This window comes from Notamacropus eugenii, chromosome 3, assembly GCF_028372415.1.
Source record: "Notamacropus eugenii isolate mMacEug1 chromosome 3, mMacEug1.pri_v2, whole genome shotgun sequence".
Taxonomy (NCBI): Eukaryota; Metazoa; Chordata; class Mammalia; order Diprotodontia; family Macropodidae; genus Notamacropus; species Notamacropus eugenii.
The window spans coordinates 92,167,511-92,193,732 of record NC_092874.1 but is presented as its reverse complement, the minus strand read 5'-3'; the positions used below and the strand labels follow the sequence as shown (position 1 = coordinate 92,193,732).

General features: G+C 36.9%; 1 pseudogene; it reads left to right on the top strand.

Moving 5' to 3' along the window:
- Positions 1-8,018: 8,018 nt before the first annotated feature.
- Positions 8,019-8,570, top strand: LOC140531189 (proteasome assembly chaperone 3 pseudogene; annotated as a pseudogene).
- Positions 8,571-26,222: the final 17,652 nt, after the last annotated feature.

Sequence of the window (26,222 nt, the reverse complement as noted above, 5' to 3'; positions counted from 1 at the left end):
GCTGGAGGGCCAACAAGAAAGGTCTATCACACTGGGCTCAGAGCAGATCTCAGCCTGGCCTGGGCTGTACTGCACAGACAGGACTGGAACAAGCTTCAGGGCATGGAATCACAGGTAGCAGCTCCAGTTACCAGATTTCTCAACTCACAAACACAAAAGACAGCTTCAAAGGTCAATAAGAAAGCTCTTTCACCTGAGTGAGAGTGGGGCATGGGAATGGCCCCAGCCCCACCTCTGACCCCAGGGTGGTGGTAGTGTCTACATTTGGAGTCCTTGGCCTAAAGACCTTATGGGAATTGAGCAGCTGATCTAGATCTCAGTTTGAAGTGGCAGTCATGGGGTGAGGAGGAGCATTGGCATGGTAGAGCTGGTGGTGACTGTGGAGAAGGAATCCTACTTGCACTTCCAGGGCAGAAAAAGATTGCTTGTGGCTGCTCACAGACCAGAGTGCTATAAACTCCTCTCCCTTGATTGTGCTACCTTGGAAGAATGGAGAACTTACAGGGCCCTAGAATATACTGTCTATTTGAAAAAGGACTCAAAAGTCAAGTAACTGGCTGAGAAAATGCCCAAGAAAGGGGAAAAAAAAAGACTATAGAAGGTTACTTTCTTGGCGAAAAGGTATTTTCTTCCATTCTTTCAGATGAGGAAGAACAAAAAATACTATCAGAGGAAGACCTCAAATTCAAGGCTTTTCCATCTAAAACATCCAAAAAAATATGCAACGGTCTCAGGTCATGAAAGAGTTCAAAAAGGATTTTGGAAATCAAGTAAGAGAGGCAGGGGAAAAATTGGGAAAAGAAATGAGAGTGATGCAAGAAACTCAAGAAAAGCAAGTCAACAGCTTGTTAAAGGAGGCCAGAAAATGCTGAAGAAAATAACACCTTTAAAAGTAGACTAACCCAAATGGCAGAAGAGGCCCCAAAAGCCAATGAGGAGAAGAATGCTTTAAAAAAATTCACCCAAATGGAAAAGGAGGTACAAAAGCTCACTGAAGAAAATAGTTCCTTAAAAATTAGAATGGAGTAGATGGAAGCTAATGACTTTATGAGAAACCAAGAAATTATAAAACAAAACCAAAAGAATGAAAAAATAGAAGACAATGTGAAATATATTGTTGGAAAAAGAACTGACCTGAAAAATAGATCCAGGAGAGATAACTTAAAAATTATTGTTCTACCTGAAAACCATAATCAAAAAAGGGCCTAGACTTCATCTTCCAAGAAATTATCAAGGAAAACTGCCCTGATATTCTACAACTAGAGGGTAAAACAGAAATGGAAAGAATTCACTGATCATCACCAGAAAGAGACCCAAAAAAGAAAACTCCTAGAAATGTTTTAGCCAAATTCCAGAGTTTCCAGGTCAAGAAGAAAACATTACAAGTAGCCAGAAAGAAACAATTCAAGTATTGTGGAAATACAATCAAGATAACACAGGATTTAGCAAGTTCTACTTGCTAAATGTATCGTAGGGTTTGGAATATGATATTCCATAGGTCAAAGGAGATAGGATTAAAACCAAGAACCACCTACCCAGACAATCTGAATATAATACCTCAGGGGAAAAAATGGAATTTCAATGGAATAGAGGACTAAGGATTCTTATCGAAAAGATCAGAACTGAATAGAGAATTTTACTTTTAAATATAAGAAAAGGCAAACAGGAAAGAGAAGCCTTAAAGAATTCATTAAAGTTGATCTGTTTACATTCCTACATGGAAAGATGTTATTTGTAACTCATGAGACCTTTTTTAGTATTAGGGTAGTTAGAGGGAATATGTGTATGCATATATATGTGTGTTTGTGTGTGTGTATATTATATATATATATATATATATATATACATACATGTATGTAGGTGTGTATCGGTATCTACATGTACATTATATGTGTGTAGGTATGTATATGTACATGGGTGTATGTGTGTATTATATATAGGGCACAGGTGAGCTGAATATGAAGGGAGAATACCTAAAAAAATAAAATTTACTGTTGAGTGAAATGTACTAGGAGTAAGACAAAGGAAGAGGTAGAACATAGCAAATCATCACATATAAAGGAGCAAAGAAAGATCTTCTACAATGGAGGGGAAGAGGGGGGACATGAAAGGAAATTATTGAGCCTTACTGTAATAGGATTTTGCTTAAGGAGGGAATAATACACACTCAATTGGATATGGAAATCTACTTTACCCTGCAGGAAGGCAAGGGGGAAGGGTATAGGAGAGGGAAGAAAATAGCAGGGACAGCAAATTGGGGAATAGGATAATCAGAAGCAAGTACTTTTGTGGGATAGCAGGTCAAGGGAGTGAATGTAATAAATGCAGGGCAGGATAGGACAGAGGGAAATGTGGTTAGGCTTTTACAACATAACTGTATGGAAGTACTTTGCATTGTTACACATGTATGACCTATATTGAATTGCTTGTTTTCTCAGTGAGGATGGGGAGGGAGGGACGGAGAGAATGTGGAACTCAAAGCTTTAAGAATGAATGTTAAAAATTGTTTTGGCATGCAGTTGTTAATTGAGCTATACAGGCAATGGAATATAGAAATCTATTTTGCCCTACAGGAAAACAGAGGGGAAGGGGGATGGAAGAAGGGTGGGTAATAGAAGGAAGGACAGACTGGAGAAAGAGGTGAATGGGGTGCATGCTGTCCTGGGGTTAGAGGTGAGGAGAGATGGGGAGAAAATTTTGAATTCAAATTCTTGTGGAAGTGAATGTTCAGAACTGAAAAAGAAATAAATTATATACTTAAAAATTTTTTCTCTTAGCCATATACCTTTCTCTGATGTACCTTTTAGAGGCTTGCTGTGGAAGATAGGGTTCTCATACTGGCTTCCATAGACTTAAAACTATTTTGGTAACTATATTCTAATACAATTGTTCTCCTTCATAATCTTATGTATTTAATTTTATGTGTTTTTAAACATTATTTGGTGAAGGGGTTAATGGGCTTTCCTAGACTGCAAAAAGGATGATGATACAAAAATGGTTTAGAATCTCTTCTCCAATAAATAATTTTACCTGTATTTTCTACCTATATTGTTTTCTAGGTATTAAAAAATAGACTTTGAGTTAGAGGTGTAGTTAAGTGATAGGGAATTGCCCTGAATACTGTCATAAATGTGCGATCTCAGAAGCACCAGATATACTGCAGAAGAGAGAAAGCTAAATCTCAGCAGCTACTATTACGTATTCCACTGCTTCTAGACCTCCACCTGTTGATTTCCCTCTGATCCTGGGTATCCTTCAGTGAAGGACTCTTGCTTTTCTCATGTGGTCATTTCTGGCACCTTGTTTGAACATTGTCTTGTCCATCAGGCTAATGACACCCTGGTTTGCAATATACTTTCCTCATAGTGATTTTATGAGGCAGGTAATACAAATATAATTATCCCTATTTTACATATGAAGAAACTGAAGCTCAAAGAAGTTAAATGACTTGTTCATGATCAAATAGGTAATTAACATAATGATGGAGTTCCCCCCCCCCCATTAGATGTTACCCACCTCCTGATAGAGATAATGGATTCCATGTGCATAATAGGATATATTTTTTTGTTTGATTGATTATATATATTTTTAATAGTGATTTTGGTTTCCTTTTAGTCCAGTGTTGGCAGGAGAGAGGGGTAGAAGGAAGAGAAAATGAATGTTAATTGAAAAAAGTAAAACGACAATGACAATAGGAAGGCATTTACCTGGTAATGGAGAATAACCTCTGCAGCACTGCCATGAATCCAAAAGTAATCAACAAGGCCTCCTCCAAATAATGCTTTCTCATTGTACTAAACAGAATATGCCTTTATGTTATTAGAGTTTATTGACTCATATACAGATCTGGGATTAGTGGATCTCTGAGCACAGGGAAGATCAGAAACAGCCAGTTAGAAGAGGAAGGGCTATTGGTAATAGGTACATTGCAAAGAGCAAGAAATAGCAGTTGACAACCTAAGAAGGATGGAGACAAGAAAACTAAATAAAAATGTTTTTCCTTTTTGATGGAAAAGAAGTCTGTAGGGAATTTACAGTGTGGAAATTTCCTTTGCCATTGCATATCAGAATTGAATCTGTCATTTACAGCTTCAGAGAGTTTTTTGGGGTGCTGAGGTATATCTTGCCTATTACACAGTTAGGTCAAGGACAAATCTTGAACTCTGGTCTCTGAATATAATGCCATTCGTTGTTCTATGCACTATACCATATAAAGTCCATGAAAGAACTGAAGTAGCTCGTGTCATTTCTCCCCTCTTAGATTCTATAAGAAGAAGTTGGCAAATAGAGGACCACATTCAGGATAAGAATTATATGTGTCATTAGTCTCCCAGCACATCAGCGTATTACAAAGCACTGTATTACAGTCATAACAAGGATCCTGAGTCATCCAAAAAAGGATAAATTATATTCTATTTAAATCATTTTAAGACAGGGAAGTGAATAATGCATTTTAGAAAGCTTTCTATCAAAAATGGTTAAAATAAAATAAATTTTGGCACTGGAGAGAGTAAGGTTCAATTTTCTAGAAAATTCACTTCCCTGGAGCAGCTCATTTCCCTGATGATGCTGCATAAATATGTTATTGCTCTATATACATTTTTTTAAATTTTCTTAGAAATCTGAGGCTGATACATTCATCCACTTAAACACTGCTGATAATGCATTGTCACTAGTAAACAGTCTCAGCTATCATTCATCCTTGGCTTTGATGCTTAATTTACCAGTTTGGCACCATCCTGGGCCAGACGATTCATCAGTCTAGCACCATAGCTGCTAGAAACAAAATTATATCTTAACCATGTAGACTTTGAAGAAGGTATAAAGTGTAGAAAATAATAAAGAGCTTTCTAAAATACTGAATACACAGTCCTGTCCACATCTTTTTAGGAAGGAAAAAAAAACCTTCAAAAAGTGGAGCCAAGTGACTATTGAGGAGAGGTTACCAGAATAAATCATTTATTGTTCAGTGAAGTTTAAATGAGATCCCTGAATGAAAAGAGCACCTTTGAATACTAAGCAACCATGTGGTCCTGGCGATTTCATGGAATTGTACACTGCTGAAACCCTCTGTATTATGCATGGGGTTTACCCCTTAGCAAGAAATACATCTTTCTGCTTGACAAATGCAGACCACAGCCATGCATAGGTGCCTATCCGTAGTCACCAAATTGAATTGTGGCATGACTTACTGGTTCATTTTGTCCACCTTGACATTTCTAATGCAGTAGTCACCTCTCCATCCCCATAAACCAATCAAGTATTTATTAAGCACCTATTATATGTCAGCCCCGGTGCTATGTGCTGGGCATATATATATATATAAAATGTGTGTGTGTGTGTGTGTGTGTGTGTGTGTGTGTGTGTGTGTGTGTGTGTGTGTATATATATATATATATATATATATATATACATATAAATGAAGTAATCATTCTATGGTAATTGTTCAGAAGCCCAAAATATTTAGATGACCTATGGTATGATATGGTAAGTCTATATATAGTGACTTAGCCAGAGATATCCAACTGTAATAACCAATGTAAACCTCACAATCATCATGAGAAGGTATTGATTAAATGCCTAATGATACAAGGAAATGTATGGGAAGCGATCATTTCCACCTAATGTCTCTTAACCTGAAACCAGTACTTTCATAAACATTTATAATTTAGACAGACAGACAGATAAATAGATAGATAGCTGCTCAAAAGCATCAAGCCAAAGTATGAAGGAAGAAAGGAAGGAAACAAATATTTATTAAGTACTAACTATGTGTCAAACACTTTACAAATATTATCTTATATAAAAGGATAACCAAGTATTAAACTCATACACTGATAAACAATAATTTTGAAGTGGAATAGGGAAAAGTAGATGAGGTTAAGTATATATTTAGGTTGGGAAACAATAATGTATAGGAGTCTCTGTGCAGAAGAGGAGGTCAGACTCTTGAACTATTCCCCATTTTATTTTTATTTTTTATAATTGATTTTCATTTATTTAAATTTAATTTTTCTCAATTACATACAAAAACAATTTTAACGTTTGCTTTATTAACATTTTGAGTTCCAAATTCTCTTCTTCCCTTCCCTACCCACTCCTTGAAAAAGCAAGAAATTTGTTATAGATTGTACATATGCAGTGATGCAAAATATATTTCCATATTAGTTATGTTACACTGTTTTCCCACTTTAGCTTACCCACTGTGATAACACTTGCTTTCACTCCCAGTTTTCATACCTTATTTCAATTTTTAATGCTTTACTAGTCACTCTCACTAGAACCTTTCACTTCCAAACCTTCCATTATTCTTAAAATCTGCCATCTGATTTCTTATTCATAGCTGTGTGCACAACCGTCCATCTTCCACCTCTATACCTTTGCTCAAGAATAGAATGCACTCCCTTCCAAGTTAAATTCAAGTGCCTCCTACATGAGAACTTTCCAGTTCCTATATATATATATTGGTGATTTCCTCTTGAAATTATTTTGCATATATTTTTAAATTGACTTATCTGAGTTATTATATTTCCCATACCTTCCACTCCCTAAGTAGAATGTAAGCTTCTTGAGGGCAGACTATTTTATGCTTGTCTATATCCCCAGTTCCTGGTATTTATTTAATAATTAAGTAAAATTTAAAATTTCATGATTTAATAAACTACGCATATGTGGTACATATCCTTTGTTGCCCTCCCCCCCCATTCAACAATCCTTCCTCTGTTTTTATTATCTTCCTCTCTTTTTACCTCCCTTCTATGCATTATCTTCCCCATCAGAATGTAAGCTACTTGCAAGCAAGGACTTCCTTTCTGCCTGTATTTGTATCCCCAGTGCTTAACACAGTGCCTGGTATATAGTAAGTGCTGCTTAACAATTGTTTGTTAACTTATTGATTCTCTATTTTATTACTAGTGTATGTTAGTTTCTTTTCAACTTTCATTAGGATACTACTGTGAGAAAGGTACCATGGATAATGCTGGGGATATGATGATGAAAAAAATATAGTCCTTACTAGAAAGAAACTAAGTCTGCTGGGTAGGTAGAGATATGGTATGAACATGAGTAAATATAAAAGGTAAGATATATGGATTAATGAAACACCCATAGTGGAACAGAAAAAATTTGAGAGGAAATGCAAGTTTCCAGATGGAAGAGATGGTACCTTAGTGGAGGTGAAAGGAAGAAAAGTATTTCAATGAGTAGTAATGGAAAGGTGAAAGAGGTAAGAAGAGATAGGAAAATATCTAATAGACCTTTTTGGCTGGTATGTAGAGTGTGTAAAGAGGAGTAATGTGAAATGTCTGGAAAGCTAGGTTAGAGCCTAAAGGAAAAAAGAATCAAGTGCTATTCTAAAATGTCTATCTTTTTTCCTATAGACAATGGGGAGTCACTAATTTTATTTTATTTCTTTTTTTAGCTAGGGGAATGACACAATCAGATTAATGCAATGGGAAAATTATGTTGGAAACTAACTGATGGATAGATAAAATCAGGGAGAGGTTAGAGGCAAAAAAAAAAAAATCAAACAGGAAGGTCTTGTAGTAGACCAGGTGAAATGTGATGATGGATTCAGCAAGAATTGTGGCTCTGTAAGTGGAAAGGATAGGACAGTTGCAAATGAATGTGGGGATATGATCAACAAAGTTGGGTGATGAGGTAAAGGGGAGTGAACAGTGAAAAACAACTCCCAAGTTTTGGGCATAGAGCTCCAGATTATGTATTAACATAATGAGCAAAAGAGAGGCTGAGACAATGAAGATGGTTTGTTTTGATTTTGTCAGAATAAAAGTTTAGGTGGGACAACTAAGTTAAAATATTTAAAAGTTAGCTGAAAATGCATGAGTAGAAGTAAGGAAAATTCAGAGCTAAATATTAAGATCTGAAATTATCTGAATGTAGACCATAACTGAAGCCATAGGAGTAGATAAAACCACCAAAAGAAGAACTGTGTACCCAGTACCCCGATATGTACCCAGAAAATATGGTCAGCACGCTTCTCCACATGTGGGCAGGCTATGGAGAGCTGTGACTTAAACAACCCTGCCATGGAAGCTAGACCAATTGTGATCTCAGAATAGAAGGTTGAATTGACATGTGATCTGCACAGCTTTCAGCAGTTACATCTTTGTGGTGGTGACCCTGTAGGGAAAAATGGGTACTCCGGTCTCTCTGGAGCCTAGTATGGTAGCCAATGATATCTGCAAGCCTGCAACCACTACTAGAATGCTCCTCAGGCAAGATGAGCCCCTTGTCCATGTCTTTGCAAAGAGTCTAGTGATGTTCATGTCTCAAGAAGCAGGAAACAAGAGTATTCTTCTGGCTATGGCCTTGAAGGAAAAAAGTGTGGAAGAGGTGAGAACCCCAAAGGAAGTGATTTGGAGCTGCCAGGTGTGGTGAGACAAGACCTTGCCTGCCAACTGGCTATTCCTGAGGGGAGCTCTTGAATCAAGAAGTCATATCTCTTCCTCTGACAGAAGCTTTCATTTTCTTAAGGCCCATAGCTGATGCAGCTGAGAGAGAATTATTTTCACATCTCAGGACAAACTTAGTTTTGTTTGATACTAATATTGGGGGGAATGAGGGAGGGAATTTGTGAATGGTTTTCCATTGAGGTCCACAGAGTTGCATGTTATTTGAGAATTGTAATAGTGAATCATCCTGGTGGATGGGATCCACTGTGTTCTGTGTATAGCATCAGTTGCAGGAGGAATTTGCAAAGAGAAAACAAAGCCATGTAGTAGTTAATGCTCATTTTATCTATTTTGTCACTTTTTTTCTTATATAGTAAAAATTTCAATTGCACAGGCCCCTATATTCCATAACTATGAGTGTAATTAATAGTACTCTAGATGTATGAAAACTTGTTTGATAAGGAATAATAAGTATGTGACTCACATAGTTCAAATAAATGCTGGAAATTATTCTTAGCAAAAAAAAAAAAAAAAGACCACCAAAGGAGAAGTACTTATTAAAGTATATAAAGAGTGTGTAAAGTGTATAAAAAAAGAATGTGACAAAATCATGAGACATGAACACATTTTCTGAAGAAAGATTGCAACCTTTTAGCAACTATAGGAAAAAAAAGTTGTAAATCACCAATAATATGAGATATGCATATCTCAACAATATAAAGTTTCACTTTATATCCATCATATTGTAAGAAAATTGAAAGTAGATGAAAATAGTCAGATGGAAATAGATGGAAGGTATATGTGAAGATATACAAATTAATATATTGTGAATCATCCTAGAAAACAACTGGGACTTAGGCTAGAAGATAACAAGTTTCATAGTTTTGACTTAGTGATTCTATCACTGGACTCATATCCCATGAAAGTCAACATCAACATAAGTATCCATATATATCAAAATACTCAATAGTAACACATTTGTGGCAGCAAAAATTAAAAAAACAAACAAAAGAGTGAGAGTACTGATTTATTATAGAATAACTGAACAAATAATGGTAAATGAATGTAATGGAATTTTATTTGACTCTAAGAAACAATGATTACAAGGGATTCATAGAAATTCAGAAGGACATATGAACTGAGGCTGAATGAAGTGAGTTTAACCAAGAGAAAATGTATCAAGTGCCTACAGTAATGTAAAGGAAAGTAAAACTAAAAGATATTAGAATTCAGATCAATGTCATGTCTGGTATTGACCCAAAGGATCGTTAATGGAATAAATTTACTTCTCTTAGTAGAGAATGTTGGTGCATTCTGCTTAACTATACTTACTTGTCTCTGTTAGAGTCTATTGATGGAACAAAAGGGACTTTAAATAAGAACTACATGTACCAGTCATTTCTGAAAACAACAGCCATGTTGTTTATTTGGGAAGTTCTAAATAGTAAGCCCATGTAACTTAACTCAAAACTCCAAGGAAATGAGATTCAGGGTTAAAAAACAGGTAGGGGGGCAGTATTAGGCCAGTCTGTTGATTTCTCCCATTTACTTGGGGGCCAAGACTATATTTCCAAATTTTAATACTTCATTGCTCTTCTTAAATTGAGGCTAGGATATGCCTACCAAAAGGAGTCTACCAATCTCCCAAACCCTGGAGTCAGTATAAATACCTTCAATGCAGGACTAAAAAGGGGTCAAGGAAGGCCTATAGCCAGCATAGTCACTAGGAATCTGGGGCATAATGGTCATCAGGCCATGACAAGAAGAGGAAATATATAATGGTCTAGTACTGCTTGTTTTTGTGTCAAAGCAGCGTAGGTAGCTTGGGGGCCATGGCAGCTTTTCTCTCAGAGCAAACCTTGTGTTTTATAGGGAAAATATGCATCCCCGTCAGGTGGGTTTGATTGTTTTTCAACACCTGCAGTTTCAGTACACATTAGGTGGCACTAATTAGCTATAAAAGTGGAAGTTTCCAGCCTAGAAGATCCAAACACAGAACATTGAGATGCAGTGGAGGTTCCAGAAAAAGGGTGAGAGTTAGAGTACCTGATAAAGGAAGCAGACATGAATAGGAAACAAAAAGTCTTTTGGATAGAAAATGACTAAGTTATGTGTTTAAAAAGTTACAGCCTTTTTCAGGCTATCAGAGTCATAAAGGAGTTGTCTATTCAAAGGAAGATTATTAGGAAATAAAAATGATGTGAGATTTTCTTTTACGTTATTATAGTCATTATAAATTGTTCTCTTGGTTTGACTTAATTGACTGTGCACCAATACTTCTATGACTCTTAATTTTGCCCTCTTGGGCCAACAACAATAATGGGAATCCCTTTTTCAATGTGAAAGTCTTTAATATACTTATACATAGCTGTCACATGACCCTTAAATCTTTTCTCCTCTTATCTAAGCATCCCAAATTCCTTAGACCCAGTCCTCTTACGACAGAATTTTTAGGCATATCACCACACTAGATACAGTGGAAGGAATAGTATTGATTTGGATTCAAAGGGCTTGGGCTTGAATTCTGTGAACTGCCACCACTTTTTGATCTTAGACAAGATTTCCAGGCTCTATGAGGCTCAGATTTCTCATCTATATAACAGGATCTGGCTAGCTGTCTGTATAACTAGCAGTCCCTTTCAGCTCTGAATCTATTGTCAGATAATCCTTGACACTTCATTTCTCCTAATGTAGCCCAAGATAGTGCTGGACAAGGGGTTCTTCATCAAGTGTGTGTGTGTGTGTGTGTGTGTGTGTGTGTGTGTGTGTGTGTGTGTGTGTGTGTGTGTGAATTCTGTTGGAAAGCTAGTGGTGTACAGATCCTTTCTCAGAAAAAAATGATTTTGAAAACATAAAATCAAACACTGGGTTCATGACAAACTTATTATGCAGTGTCAACTCGTCCCTCACTGTGAGTCCCTCACTAAGCTGTACTTGTACAATTCCTAAATGATGCACATTGACCTTTCCAAATCTTTTATTCCCTGCTCAAACCTCCCATGACTCCTCCCTCCAGCAAACTGAGAACCTAGTCTCATATTTCACCAAAATTTACCAAGAACCCCTTATTCTCCCCTAAGTTTTCACATTACTATTATCTCCTTGTTGTCCTCCTACCTTTCTGATTACTCCTTCTGAGTATTCTTTGTTGGATCTTCTTCCAAGTTGTACTCACTAATCATGAATGTCTTCCAAGTTTCGGATCTGGTATCTCCTCTCATCTCCCTCCATGCTATTTTGTTTGCTGTTCTCATCAACTCCCACAGACCCAATTATGATCTCTGTGCTCGTGATTCTTAAATCTACTTATCTGGTCCTAATCTGTCTCTTTACCTCCTGGCGTTTATCTCCAACTCGATCTCTCTTGGACATCTTAAACTCAACACATCCGAGACTAAATCCATTGTCTCCACTTCCCCAAAGCCACGCCTTCCCATTATGGTCAAAGGCACCATCATCCTCCCTGTCACCCAAGATATCATTGACTTTTGTTCAGTTCTTTTCAGTCCAAAGATTCATATTCTTGAAATAGAAACAAGTAAAATAAGAGGCAAAGGAAAGTGATAAAAGGCAGAAGCTCTGAAACATGGTAGTGACAAAGAACATCTCTTTTCACTCATAAGCATGTAGTTATTCCCTGTGGAGGTTCTCTGATTCATTAGTTCTCAGAGTGGTACAGATATGAGGCAGGCCCTGATGTTTGCCATAGAAGTAGGTGTCTCTAATGACCCAATGTCATGGCTCTGTGGAACAGAAAGTAAAAACATATGGCAATCAACATGTACTGTCCTACTTGAAGAGAATGAAATAGGACTTCAAACTGTTCCACTTGTCGTGAGTCAACTGGCATGACTTTACTCCCCAGTTTTTTCAGTGGGTGTAGATGGGAGCATTATTAAACAAATGAACTCTTCTTGGTTGTCTGTCTTCTCACATCTGAGTCAAAGAAATTTAAGAAAAGTGGGTGGAGTTAGCGCTGCTATTGGAGTCAGGAATTATTTTATTTGTTTACATTCTATGATAAAAATAGCTAATGCTTTTATTTTTACTATATTTTTCTAATCTAATTAATTTATTCAACCATGAAAATAGAGATTTGCATGACTGAAACAACAAGCTGAGTTGAGAATGAAGAGGAAAATGTAGGTGGAGGCAAAGCTATGAGTGGCATGTCATGATTGACACATATTTCTAGAGAAGAACTCAGGCTATAGCAGCGGCATGGAATGCTGAGTGATTGGCAGCCATATGCCTCAGGGGTCTGACTGTTAACAGAACCAAGACAGCCACACTTACACCTGTTAAATTCCTAATCAGGACTGATTTTCTTTGTTTCTTCAGAATTTCATTCTTGAGAGCTTCCTATCCCTTCTGGGATGATTTCCTTCACTGAAAATTAATTCATGGAATTCTACCTATCCCTTTCCATGAACCATTTTAAATCAGTTCTCCAAAATTCTAGGGTGTATATCAGACTTGTCTTGGTTTGGCTTCTTTCTCAAGCAATGTAATTGCGATATGACATTTCCCTTCCCCTTCTCAAGGTTCCTATCATGTCTGCCTTAGCAAGCAGTTCCTTCTTGTTTGTGAGAATTAGGTTCAAAGTAGGAATTCATTTTATTAATTCATTTACCTTATAAAGAGCTAAATTATTATCAGGGCATATCAAACTACTCTGTTTTGAGTGGAGAAGGAAAGGGGATAGGACAGAGAGAAGAGGAGAGAAGGGGAAGGAGAGAGGAAGGAGAGGACACAGTAAGGAAAGAGAGACAGACAGAGACAGAGACAGAGAGACAAAAAGACAGAGAGACAGAGAGAGATAGAGAGAAAGTGACACAGAAAGAGAGACACAGACAGAGACAGAGACAGGCAGAGACAGAGAGAGGGAGAGGGAGATTCAGAAGGTGTGCTTGGATATTTGGTACCCATAATCATACGTGCCAGGTTACTTCTCATTTCTTTCTGTCCAGGTAGTTTGTAATGTTGCTTCTGTTTTCTGATCTCTCTTGAAGTGTGTTGGATTCTCCAAAAGACTGCATCTTGATATGCAATCCAACTTCATTCCTACTTTGATTCACTCCCCCCCCCTCAACCACTTCCCTTGAATAATATGTACCACTCCAGAACTATACCATATTCATCTCATTTCACTTCATATGAATGGTTCTTTTTCCCTTGTGACTTTAAAAAAAACCAACAATTGTAATTTCATCAGTGTAAAAGAACTCCTCAGTCTTCTACTAATGTTGATCAGCTCCTTTGTAGAAAGGTATAATCATAAAGATTTCCCTGGAGCATGGAGATTTTAAATGTCTTGCCCAGGGTCACACAGTCATTATGGGTCAGAGGAAGGGCTTGAGCCAATGTTTTACTGACATCCGTACCAGCTATTTTTTTATTATAGTGTGTTGTCTCTTGGACAATACTTGCAAGGTTAAATTAGCCTTCTTATTATCTCTAGCACATATTGCTCATTAGTTTTTGTTGGTGTTTTTGTATATAAATATTTGAGACTTTTTTTTTAACTGGATCTTTGCTTGGTTTTATCTCCTGTGAACTGCTGGATCCATCTCCTGCTGTCCTTATACATACATGCTAGCTACTTTCTATGGTAGTTAGCTTGGCGGATAAAAATAGACAATTTCTTCTTCCCATCCACTTCCATTTAAATGTTTTCTACTTATTATAACCTTCCTTCTTTTTAATGATTCCCATTATTTCAGAAACAAATCTCTGTATGTGGCTAGCTTAGGATCTGTGTATAGAGGCAGATAAGTGGTAGCACCTGACTGCAGTAGGGAGAAAAGCCCATTCTGACAGCAGGGTGCTTCCATTGCATTTGGAATGGACTTTTTGTATTTGCAGGTGGCATGTTTCCTAAGGAGACCTAGTAATGGAAGTTTTGTTTCTCAGTTCATCTTCAGGGAATAGAGTAAGGCTGGAGAAAAGGACTGTAGAAATTAGTGTCTGTAAATTACAGGGATGTCCATGTAATTTTTCAAGGATTCATGATTTCAATCCCTTCACTGATGCAGATCACAACCATTCTATGCTTCAGATAATCATTCTGAGTTGCTGCAGCTGAACAAAAATTTATTGCCAGGGAAGGAAATGGTGAAAAAAAAAAACCAGGGCATGGGAAAAGGGTAGCAGAAATTGAAGGCTAAGGGTAGATAGTAGTGGGGGGGGAAGCAAGCAGTGAAAGGAAGCAGTGTTTACACTAATTCTCACATTGTGAAAAGTGTACAGATAAGTAAGTTTTGTAGTATACAAAAAAGCAAAATGCTTTAGAAAATGATGAGTTAATGAAGTGAGAAATAAGAAAAGAGTATCTGGCATATTTTCCCAATTCTCACTCTCTGAATATTGTGATCTAAAGCTGAGAAAGTAACACTAATGAAAAAAAAGTTTTAGGGAAATGTTTTAGCGCAGAAATCAATGGACTTTGAAGAGAGAAAATCAGAATGAATGAGAGCTTCTTGGGATGGGGGAAGTGCGAATCCTAAGATTTCACTTAGGAAGCAATATTAAGATGAATTTTACATAACAATTTATAAACCATCTGAAAAGGAAGTACAAAATGAAATTTTCTCATTTTAAATTGTTCACAGCCTCTTCTTGGGAGTGATAATCTAGAGTGCTAGGGGTATATTTTAGAAAGATGACATGAGATGAGATGAGTGGGCTGAAAAGTGCTGAAGAGTTTCACTGTGAGCAAATGGAAAGCAATACACTTGGGGGAAAAAAGTCCCGACTATACTAATTAAACATGACTGAGCTGTCTATGAGTTTTAGTATGGGAAAGCATTCAGTTAACCACTATATATACCATATCTTGAGGAGATTAGTCCAATGTGTTATTTTTACCAATAAAAAAGCCACTCTATTGCTAGCGTCATTAGGGAGGATGTAGCTATTAGAAATCACACTACAAACATTTTTCTTACTTGGTATGAATATTTGTGCTCATATCTGCAATATCATGTACTTCTAGTTGCCACCCTTCCAAAAAATCCCAGCCAGGAGAGAGGGGGAAAGGGTTGGAATGGAAGAAGATAAAGGGTCCTTCCACTTACAAAACTCAGCCTTATGATCCCAAGGAAAAGACAACAATAACTAACATTAGAGGGGTAGCTATATGAGAAAGACATAAAAAATTCAATTTTCTCAGCCTAGAAAGATAAAGCCTGGGCCGGGGTATGACCTATATTTATAAAAATTATCCAGGGTTAAGATTTTAATTCCCGGAAATATAGAATTGCACCAAACTCTTAGAGTCTTAGAGAGATATTATTGAAACTCTGCTTTAATATAGTAGGGTAGTTAATATAGTGGATGGCTAAGTAGCGAAGTGGATAACACACTGTGCTCAGATCAGGAAAACCTGAGTTCAAATCTAGATTCAGACACTTACTATCTGTGTGACCCTGGAGAAGTCCCTTCATTTCTGTTTGCCTCAGTTTTCTCATCTGTAAAATGGGGATAATAGCATATACCTTTCACCATTTTTATAAGGATAAAATGAGATATGTGTGAAATGTTTTGCACACCTTAAAGTACTATGGAAATGCCAGGTTTTAGTATTTGTATGACTATTAATTATTCTTCTGTTGCTATGCTGTTGTTTGGCCACAAGAGGTGAAACAGAGCTTCTTAGAATATTGAATCTCAGCTCAGTCCTTCTTCCACTGGAGCATGCACAGCACATACTGAAGAAACAAGTGAATCATTCTAGGGCTTCCTTAAGTTGTGGTTTCTCTTGTGCATAACATCTAGAGATGAATCAAGGGGAAAGCAATGAGCTAGATGTTAGACCGCCCAATTTCATACTTGGATTGACCACTAACTTACTATATGATCTTGAATAAATCATTTAACATCTTTGTATCAGTTTCTCCATTTGTAATATAGGGATAATAATTTCACTGAACATACCTTTCAGAGTTGAATCGTGAGGACAAGATGATATAATGGATATGAAAATGTTGGATAGCACAAAGTCCTTAGCAATTAGAAAGGATTATTATATTATTGTTGTCTTTAATTCAGTGGAAATAATTCAATGTGATATAAGGGTAAGCTTTGTTTCTCAGTTCTTAGGGACTAGAATGTGGATATAAAAACATAAATTTCTATTAATATATTATATATATGCATATGTCAGTTAATGCAACTTACATATTACCACAATGTTCACATAAATGCCTCGTCATTAAGAAACATTAATATTAAGTCTTCAAAAGCAGAGTGAGTCCAAGCCTTCATCTGAGGATGAAGTGGTAAGGCTTGTTCATTGTTGCCACAAAAGGAGGCAGGCCCAGGCTATTCTTTTAATGAGACAAATTACAACAGCTTCCTAACTTTGTCCTTTCTAAACTTACCACTTGCGCTACCCCAAATCCCATGATTTAAGACCTATTGATACCAGACTCTGGCCATATTGTCTTGCCTTGCCAAAGGATCTATTACTTTAATATTTCTGGATTTTGGCATTAGATTATCCTTGTAGTATGTAGGGCTTTTTCTCTTGTGGAGTCCCCTAGATAAGTTATTAAAGTTTAGGGTCCCCTATGAGTCAACACACAATAAGAAACAGTCCTTACCCACACATACACACACATACACACACACACACACACACACACACACACACAATGATCTTGAGAAGTCAAATCAACAAGATTTTTAGCACATCCTATAGAATACTATGTGCCAGGCACTGTACCAAGCCATAGGAATATAAAAAAAACTAAAAAACCAACTCCATCCCTTCCACGAAGGGACTCACATTTTAATGGGGATGATGGCATGTAGATAACCATAGACTCACAAGATGTATTCAGTGTATCTGAAAATGAAGGCTCTGATGGATATGGAGACTGGGACAAGTCTTCTGCTGAAAAATAGGATTAGATCTGCATCTTTAATGAGTCTGGGGTTGCTGGGAGGCAACATTTGGTTTAATGGAATGAAGAGTATGACTAAAGTATTGACTCTATTATTATATCACAAAAGAGCCAATCATAGCCAGTTAACTCCATTGACTGGGTCAGAAACTGCAGATTTGATGGAATTTATGCAGAATTGTCAAAAGGAGCTTATATAGCCTTCCAAATTTAATTTCAAGAAGTGTACAATCTGATCTGAAAAATGCATGTGTGACAGATGGAATGTAGGGCAGGGTAAAACAGAATGTATGTATAATCCCTAGTTTTGATGAATCTCTGTGACCCCTGTTGGTTATTAATTTTTAATTAAATGCCTTCCATTTTTAATCTTTGTTCTCACCTTTATGTTAAATTGGTCTTAGAATGTTTGGAAGATAAGAGTTAACCTTGGTGGAGAAGGCACAAATTTCCCTATTCCCCTAAGAATATGTTGCCTCTCCTCATCTTGCATAACCTTAAAATGTTTCCTTAAAAATAGTGAGATTGCTTATTTGAAATATCACTACAGTTGGAACACTGTGTATTTCGCAGGCTGATAAATCTAGGCATCCAAGTGGTTGTCATAAATAAGGGGCTCCATAAAAGTATGTTGTCAAACTCAAATAGAAGTGGGAGCCATCAGACCATACATAAGGATATCTGCAAGTGACATATTGATTTACTTTTAAAATATAATATTATTTTTGTTTTATTACTTTTGTATTTTGTTAAATATTTCCAAATTACATTTTAATCTATTTTGAACCACATTTGGGAATGTTGTGGGCCACATGCAACCCGTGGATCATGTATTAGTAACCTCTTCTTTATATTCTCTCAGGGTTCCTTAGAAGTGGGGTAGCTGATTTTCTGCTAATACACTTGCTCTATAGCCACAAAAAATGTCTCCAAACTTTCTTTCTGGTGCCTTGGGAAATTGACTATTTCCCAGGGCTTCAAACTGAAAACAGACCAGTTTCTCAATCTCCACTTAGAGTGTGTGTTATTCAGCATATCCTGTCCCTGTATTTGGAAAACCTTAAGATGGGGTTTAAGTGTTAATGAATATTCTATAAATTTTTGCACATGAGCCACTAAGCACTACCTAGCCTAGATTTTATTCACCCTAGGCAGCATGGATCTAATCAGAGCTACCTTCTTACCTGAACCAGGATTTGCCAAAAACTTTTTTCCCATTGATTATACACTGAATGGAAAGTCATTAGAACAAACCTACCTCTATGCATCAGAAGAAAAAACATTCAAAGATATTTTGGGGAGGGAAGATAATTACACAAACATAAATGCTTACCTCCTTTAGTCTTCTTTGGGAGGAATTGGTAAGCCAACCAAAAGGAATTAAAACAATCACCTCTTGTATATGAGATGTTTTAAAAAATATATTGACAAATGTAGAATCCATCAAGATCTAATATAAAAGCTGAACACACATACACACAAACATACATGCACACATGAGAGAAGCAGCATGGCATAATGGAAAGATTGCTGGAGTCACATTATCTGAATTCAAATTCTGACTCCATATTTTAATACATATGTGATCATAGGCAAATCACTTAACTGTTTTTCTGTACTTCAGTTTCCTTATTTTTTGAGCCTATGAACTCCCTAAAAATGAAGATTTAGGCCCTGAAGTACCTGATCAATATTTAATATTCATACTGAGCAAAGATTTAGTGATAAGACAACAGGGCATAGGAAAAACCATAAAAGCAAGTTGGAGGTGGCAAACAAACTAGTAGAAGCTACATTCCCACAAGTGAGCAGGGCTGGAAGGCAAATGACTACAGTATAACCATCCCTATCAAACTCTGTAATGAAGAATTGATTACTTTCTCCAGCAGCTTTCAGAGGAAGAAAATATCAGTCAAGCTGGAAGCAAATGGAAATCCACAATCTTCAATCACTTTCCAGAGGGTGACTTGTTCTGGAAACAAGGGCAGTTGTAGAACTAGACCCTGTAGTTTGATAAAAGGCTGCATGCATGGAAATAACCATAAAGTTGAAGGAGAATTAGATTTGGAATTAGAAAATCTGGGGTTCTGTGTCTTTCTCCTGCTAGCTGTATGATCTTGGGCAAACAATTTCTTCAAGCCTCAGTTTCTTCATCTATAAAATAGATCTTTACAGGACTGTGCGTAGTACAATAAAGAGAACCCTGGGGCCAGAGTCAAAGTACCTGCCTCCAAATCTTCTTTTAAGACTTAACTAGCTGCATGACCTTAGGCAAAACCTCCTTGAACTTCAGTTCTCTCATATATAAAATGATAAGGGTTGGACAAGATGGATTCTTGAAGTCATGTTTAGCTATAGTTTTATGATGTTGTGATCCCTTCTTGTTATGAAATAGTGACTCAAAGCCAAATCCTATTAACCATTTCTCATCATAGTTGGCTCTTCAGGTATTCACACTGTGCTGAAGAAAGCTAATCTGATAAATTAATTCATGCCAAGTAGTTAATGGTTGATAATTATTTTATGTCATTCATAGCATGGGTCAGGAAAGATCTGTGTTTGAACCCCAGATCGAAAACTAGCTTGTGCTTATGGATAAGTTACAACAATTATCTAAACTCAGTTTTCTTATTTGTAAAATGAGATCAATATTTTTTACACTGCCTATTTCACAGAGCTGTGAAGAAAATGATTTGGAAACCTTAAAGCAGTATAGAAATATATGCATCCCAAGTAATATATTTACATTTTAAGAAGGGATTTTGATGACTTAGACTAAGGAGTAAATGGTGGTAGGAATTGAAGGCACTGGGGACAACTTAAAGAAGGTAGATATTTTGAGTCAAAGGAGTCCTTTGGGTACCCCTTATGTTACGGTTAGTCGTCTCCTCAGCCTAAGCACAAGGTCTACCCTGATAACAGGAATAAAACTACAAATCAATGAAACACTAGACAGCTATATTATTATACAGCCAACTCTCGATTATTCAAAGAATTGGTGGTTTATTTGTGGGTCATCATGGTATCTCACTTTTTTTCCTACCCTTTGTGCTTTCTGCCCTTTGACCATTCCACTGTTCGTTAGGTTTTGTTAAGGTGGAAGAAACCCCTATGTATCTTCCCTCTGGTAATTCTGGTGAATGAAGATTAAATCTAATGGATAAAATGAGCTTATTTCCAGGTTCTATTTATTTTTTAAGGCCTAGTTGGTCTCCCCTCCTCCATGTAGTATTCTTTGACTATTCCAACTTTTACTACCGTTCATTTGTCTAAAGGCCCATAGTACTTGTAGTCTTCATTGGGCAGCTTAGCCATCAGTAGTCATCTAATTGTTCACATGAATTAAGCTTCTTTCTCTAGCTGGACTATAAACTCAACTTCTCCAAAGCAATGACTGTCTTCTTTTGTATCCCCCATAACCATTACCATAGCTGGCCTTGTACTTAGGTTGAATAGGCAATTTCTCATGTAGTATAATCAGAGATTCTCCCAAAGGAATCTTTGTCCAAAAACATCTGTCCCATAGGGATTCAATATGTCAATTACAATGAAAGTAAAAAAAAAACATGAGTGGAAGGAACTTAAGAGATAAATTAGTTTAAATCTCTCATTTCACAGGGAAGGAAACTGGCAGAAAGAAATTGTAAATTGCCCAGAGTCACACAGCTAGTTAGTATTGGTTCTAGGATTAAATTCTTCTCTGCTATACCACTGATTTATCAATTGAATCATTCTATAATTGAGAGTGCCCTGTATCAGAAGATAGAAGCTACTTCTTTTAGGATAAAAATAAGTCTGATGGAAATGAGATGTGGAGTAGAAAGGAAAAATGACCTGACAGTGTATTACCCCAATAAGGGCTATAACACTTATATTAGAGGCTCCTTTGGCACAAAGGATACAGACATCAGTGGGGAAAATCTCACTTCTCTTAGTTCATGTACTCTTACACAGGAATTCTGGGAAAGTCTGTGCCAGGTACCCCCAGTATATGAGTGACTATCCACTTGTTCACACACATTTTGTATTATTAAAGATGAAAATTTTATGTACAAAGACAAAACAGAGGTCCTAAAATGAATGAGCATTTATTAGTGGCAAATGTGTATGTACATTCCCAGAGCAATTTATGTTTCCAAATATAAGAACTCCTGGGTAAGATGGATGGGGTTTCTATACCTCTGTTTTCTTCCCTTTGAAGTGGTGAGATGTGGGGTGGAGGAAGAGTGAGCAGAAGGGGAGAAAACGGGAAGCTTTCTCTTTGTCTTACTCACCCTCTGCCACATAGTGTTTTCACTTTGCTCCATGACAGCCTCAGTCACATAAGTTCTGATACAAAAAAAATATCTCAAATATTGTATCTCTTGGTGCCAAATATCACATGTGAAATGACTATGAAAACTCCAGAATTCACTTTTTCTTACTCATGCATTTCTCTGACTTTTCCTTTTTTCTTCTCCTTCTTGCATCCTATTTCCACTGGTTACTAGCACAATTCTATAATATGCATGACCTCAAGCTGCTTCCATTTTCATTAAAATAACCAGTGGCATCTAAGTTGTACTACCTAAGTGGCAGGTTTTTTTCTCAGTCCTCATCATTCTTGGCCCCTTCACTGCAGATGACTCTCTCTTCCCTGGGTTTTCACGACACCAGTCTCTCTTAGTTTTCTTCCTTCCTGTTTGAATGGTGCTTATATTGTGGTATGTGGGGATGTCCAGGAGGAATAACACCTTTGGTTATTTACTGAGCCCTTTTCATCCATCTTTGGTGTTCACCTGTCACCCATTTCACCTGGGGTTCTGAGAAGCTGTAGTATGAGTAGTGGCTACACTCTGGAAAACCCTTTTGGCAAATGGGTTAAACATGTTGAGGGTAACTGACAGACCTCAAACCCATTGTTAAGTTAGGAGGATGTCTATTCCAAATGTGAAGACTTTCCCCAGTAGAGTGGGAGGAGAACAATGTTTCAACAGCATGAAGGCAACTGAAACTGTCACTGTGGTATACTTAGATCTTGGTCAGGCCTTGAAGATATCAAGGTCATCCACTGCATCCCAGGCCATCATCAGTCATCTTGATTTTTGTTTTGCCACTGGATTTTGATGACTGGAAGAAAGAGAGAGGCTGATGACTTTGTCCAACTCTATCTCCTTTAAATCTAATTCATGTGCAAGTCAAGACATCAGTTATGGTATCCTTGGTCCACTTTGAAAATGAAGGACAAATGTGTCTCATTTGCAGAATCATTATTTATATACTACCCCCTAAATGTGTTTGTAGCACAAGGCTCTTTCCTTGGTCCTCTTCTTTGTTGTCCATATACTCTCTTTCTCTAATCTCACCAGCTCCTCTGAGTTCAATCATCATTTCAGTGCAGATGACTCCTAGATTTATATATCTATCACTCATGTCTCTCTCCTGAGCTCTAATAATGCATCCCCAATTATCTGTCAACTGGTTACTTCTATCAGTATTTTCCATATGCATCTTCAACTCCACATGTCCAAAACAACTATTGTTTACAGAGAAACCTTCCTACTTTCTAACTTCCCTGTTTCTGTTGAGGGTAACACTGTCCCTTCATTAATGCATGTCTCAAATGACAAAATCATCCTTACCCTGTCTTTCCTAATCCAAGCAGTTGCTCAGCTTTGTTTTCTTCTACCTCCATAGTATCTCTCTGATCTGTTATATTTTCTTTACTCATAGTAGCTATCACGTGAGACCTTCATCACTTTTCACCTGGACTATTACAATGCCCTTCTAATAAGTTCCCCCTTTCCAATCTATAATCCCTTGTATTGACATTCCTTGAGCACATATTGAGTCATGTTATTCTCTTCCTTTAGAAGATCCATTTATTCTTCTAAAGTCATTGGGGTTTTTGTTTTATTGCACAATGCTATCTCTCAAAACTGTTTTCTTCCTTATTGCCCATATATGGCCTTTAACAAGCTATTTCCTGTCTTTGAATAACTGACATGTGCTACTCCTTCCTCACCTCTGCCATGAAGCATCCCAAGTCTCCTCTAGGGCTCAGCTCAGCAGCCATCCTACAAGAAGCCTAAGTTTATTACCCTAGTTGTTAGTGTTCTCCCCCCACCCAGAAAAGACTATTTCCTATATTTTTGTAAATTCTTATTTGTAAATGTGTCATTTACCACCAAAAGAATGTAAGCTCCTTGAGGACAGAACTTTTTTTTCCATTTTTTGTCTTTGTATCCTCAATGTTTAGTTCAATGCCTGGCATATAGTAAGTCCACAATAATTTCTGTAGATTGAGTGGGTTTATTTTCCTAAAACACCTGTGAGGAAGGGAGGTCAAAAGCAACATCTCAGCTAGTTTACAAATTCAAAAACTTTTAGGGAGGAAGGGAAGAGAGTGAAAGAGAAAATTATTCTGAATCAGACTTTTCCTTCATAAAAGAATTCTTCCTCCAAACTCCAACCATATGACCCCAGAGCAATGTTTAAATATTACAAGCTACCTGGAAACAGGCTTGAAAAATCTATATAAAGTGCTTTCCTTTTGACTAGTTTAGACAATTATATTTCATAGCCCAATTTTCATCCATTGTGAATGTCAGATCCTTGCCCAGGCATTAGTGCTTGACTCTCTGAGCAAAGAAGTCCCATTAGTTGCTGCTGGCAGGCTAATTCCAGACTTCACTAAAGGTTTTCTGGTGCACAAATATTCCCTGGTACTCAAGGTGAGGAATATGTTACCTGGCTTTTGGCATCTGATTTTGTGTTTTTTGTAGTACTGGTTTTTATTGGTTGGAGGGTGCAAAATAGGACACAAAGTATCCATTTATGCCCTCTGAAAACATTTTTTTTTTTATCCAAGTGTAGGTAGCTGGTGACACAATCTTTTTCTTGCCTAGAAGTGGGATACATAAAAATAACAAACAGTTGCATAAGAATCATGCTCCTATAATCATAAACATATTCTAAAATCCCCTCTCCTGAAGATTTTTAGTTTTGAATGATCAGTTGGATACAATGTCATTTTTTTTCTATTCGACTAGAGTGAAAAATGACTAGAGAATGAAGCCAAAGGCATATAGGTTGTGAAGCCTGTGAGAAAGACAGATGTATTATCCATTTCTATTGCAAGCAAAGTTTTGAGGAAGAGAGCTGTGAAATAAGGGATATAAGGCTCTGAAAATGGAGCTGGGAGTTGTGGAAAATCCATCTGCTTCAAGGTATTGTTCTGCCTAGAAAGCTTAGCCATACTTGTTCTTTCTTAAGCAAATGAGTGGGGTGGAATGAATCTGATTCCCCATTTCTCAGGGAGGGATGTTGAAATGCAGAGATATAATTTGACTCTCCAAATGCTCCAGAGTAAATCTTTGGCAGAGCTGAAACAGTCAAAATCAACTCTAATTTATAGTAGAACTACTTCTTGTAATTCTAAAATAATGTTTGAGCTACCAATGTATACTCTAAACCAATAAAAAAAATAATCAACCAATCAATTATTAAATCACAGTGTATTAATTACTGGACTGGATTTTAGTCCTGCCTCAGACACGTATTGTCTATGCTACCCTGGCCAAGTCACTTAACTTCTTTGAGCCTCAGTCTCCTCTTCAGTAAAATGGGGATAAAATGACACCTCTTTCATAGGGGCTGTTATGAATATCAAATTATATATAATACATGATATGATATAATATATTCAAAGTACTTTGTATGCCATTTATTGTTATCATTAATAATAAACATATATTGAGTACTCAAAGTTCCTAGCACCAGATAAAGAAAAGGGAGCACAGAATTATAAGACTCATCCATCAAATATTAATTAAACATCCATGCGTAAAGTACTGTGCTAGGTATTAAAGGGGACTATATCTATATAAGTATATATCTGTACTTATATATGTATATATGTCGGTATATGTATATATGTACATATACCCACATATATATGATAGAACACACATTCTCTGCCCCTCACAAAGCTTAAAACTTACTACTGTTCCTTTTATTTAAGTTTTGTATTGCATTTGTACATCTCCCCTAAATCCTGGTATAATGCTTTGCATATATTAGATACTAAGCAAATATTTTTGTCTGTTAGACATTTCAAAATCAACATATTCAAAACAGGACTCATCTTTTCCCCCAAACCCAGTTGCCTGATTTCTCTTGAGAATAAGCACTGTCCTCCCAAGCATCTGGGTCATCTGTTACTCCTCTATATTCATTGAATTTCCAAGCCTTTTTTTTTTTTTGCTCTTTTTTTAACTTTCTTTTTTGCTCTACTTTCACATCAACATGTCTCACATATATCCTTATCTTTCCCTGTATCATAACTACCCCATTTCTGATTCTCATCCACTGTCGCCTGTACTATTATAGTAGCATCTGACTTGGTCTACTTATTCCTAGTCTCTTTCCTTTCCAATCCACCACCACTCTCCACAACTCTGAAGTTTTTTGATATTACTAAACTTCACATCTTTCCATCTCCCTCTCTCCTAAGCTTATCCTCCATCCATACCATAAATCCAAGTGACTCCACCACTCCTTGCTATCTTCCTTCCAAACCTTCTTCCTGTGCTTTCTAACCTTTACTTGACCTTCCCTATTTTACCTTAATATCTGCTTTTAGGCAACTTGCCCCTTTTCCTAGAGATGTTCATGCCTTTCCAAACTCCAGCTCTAGATTAGTATACCAGCCCAATACACTGTTGGAGGAAGTCATACAATCATGCCAACTTTAGCTACTACAAAATGGCTGTTGTATATTCTTTCTTTTACTCTTCTCAAATTGATTCCCTATACCACTCCTCCCAGTATCTGTTTCAAATATTCTCTTCTCTCCTTAAGCCATTATACTAGCCTTACTCCCACCCTTTGGGCAGGTTATTGACTCAGTGGGTAGAGCTTA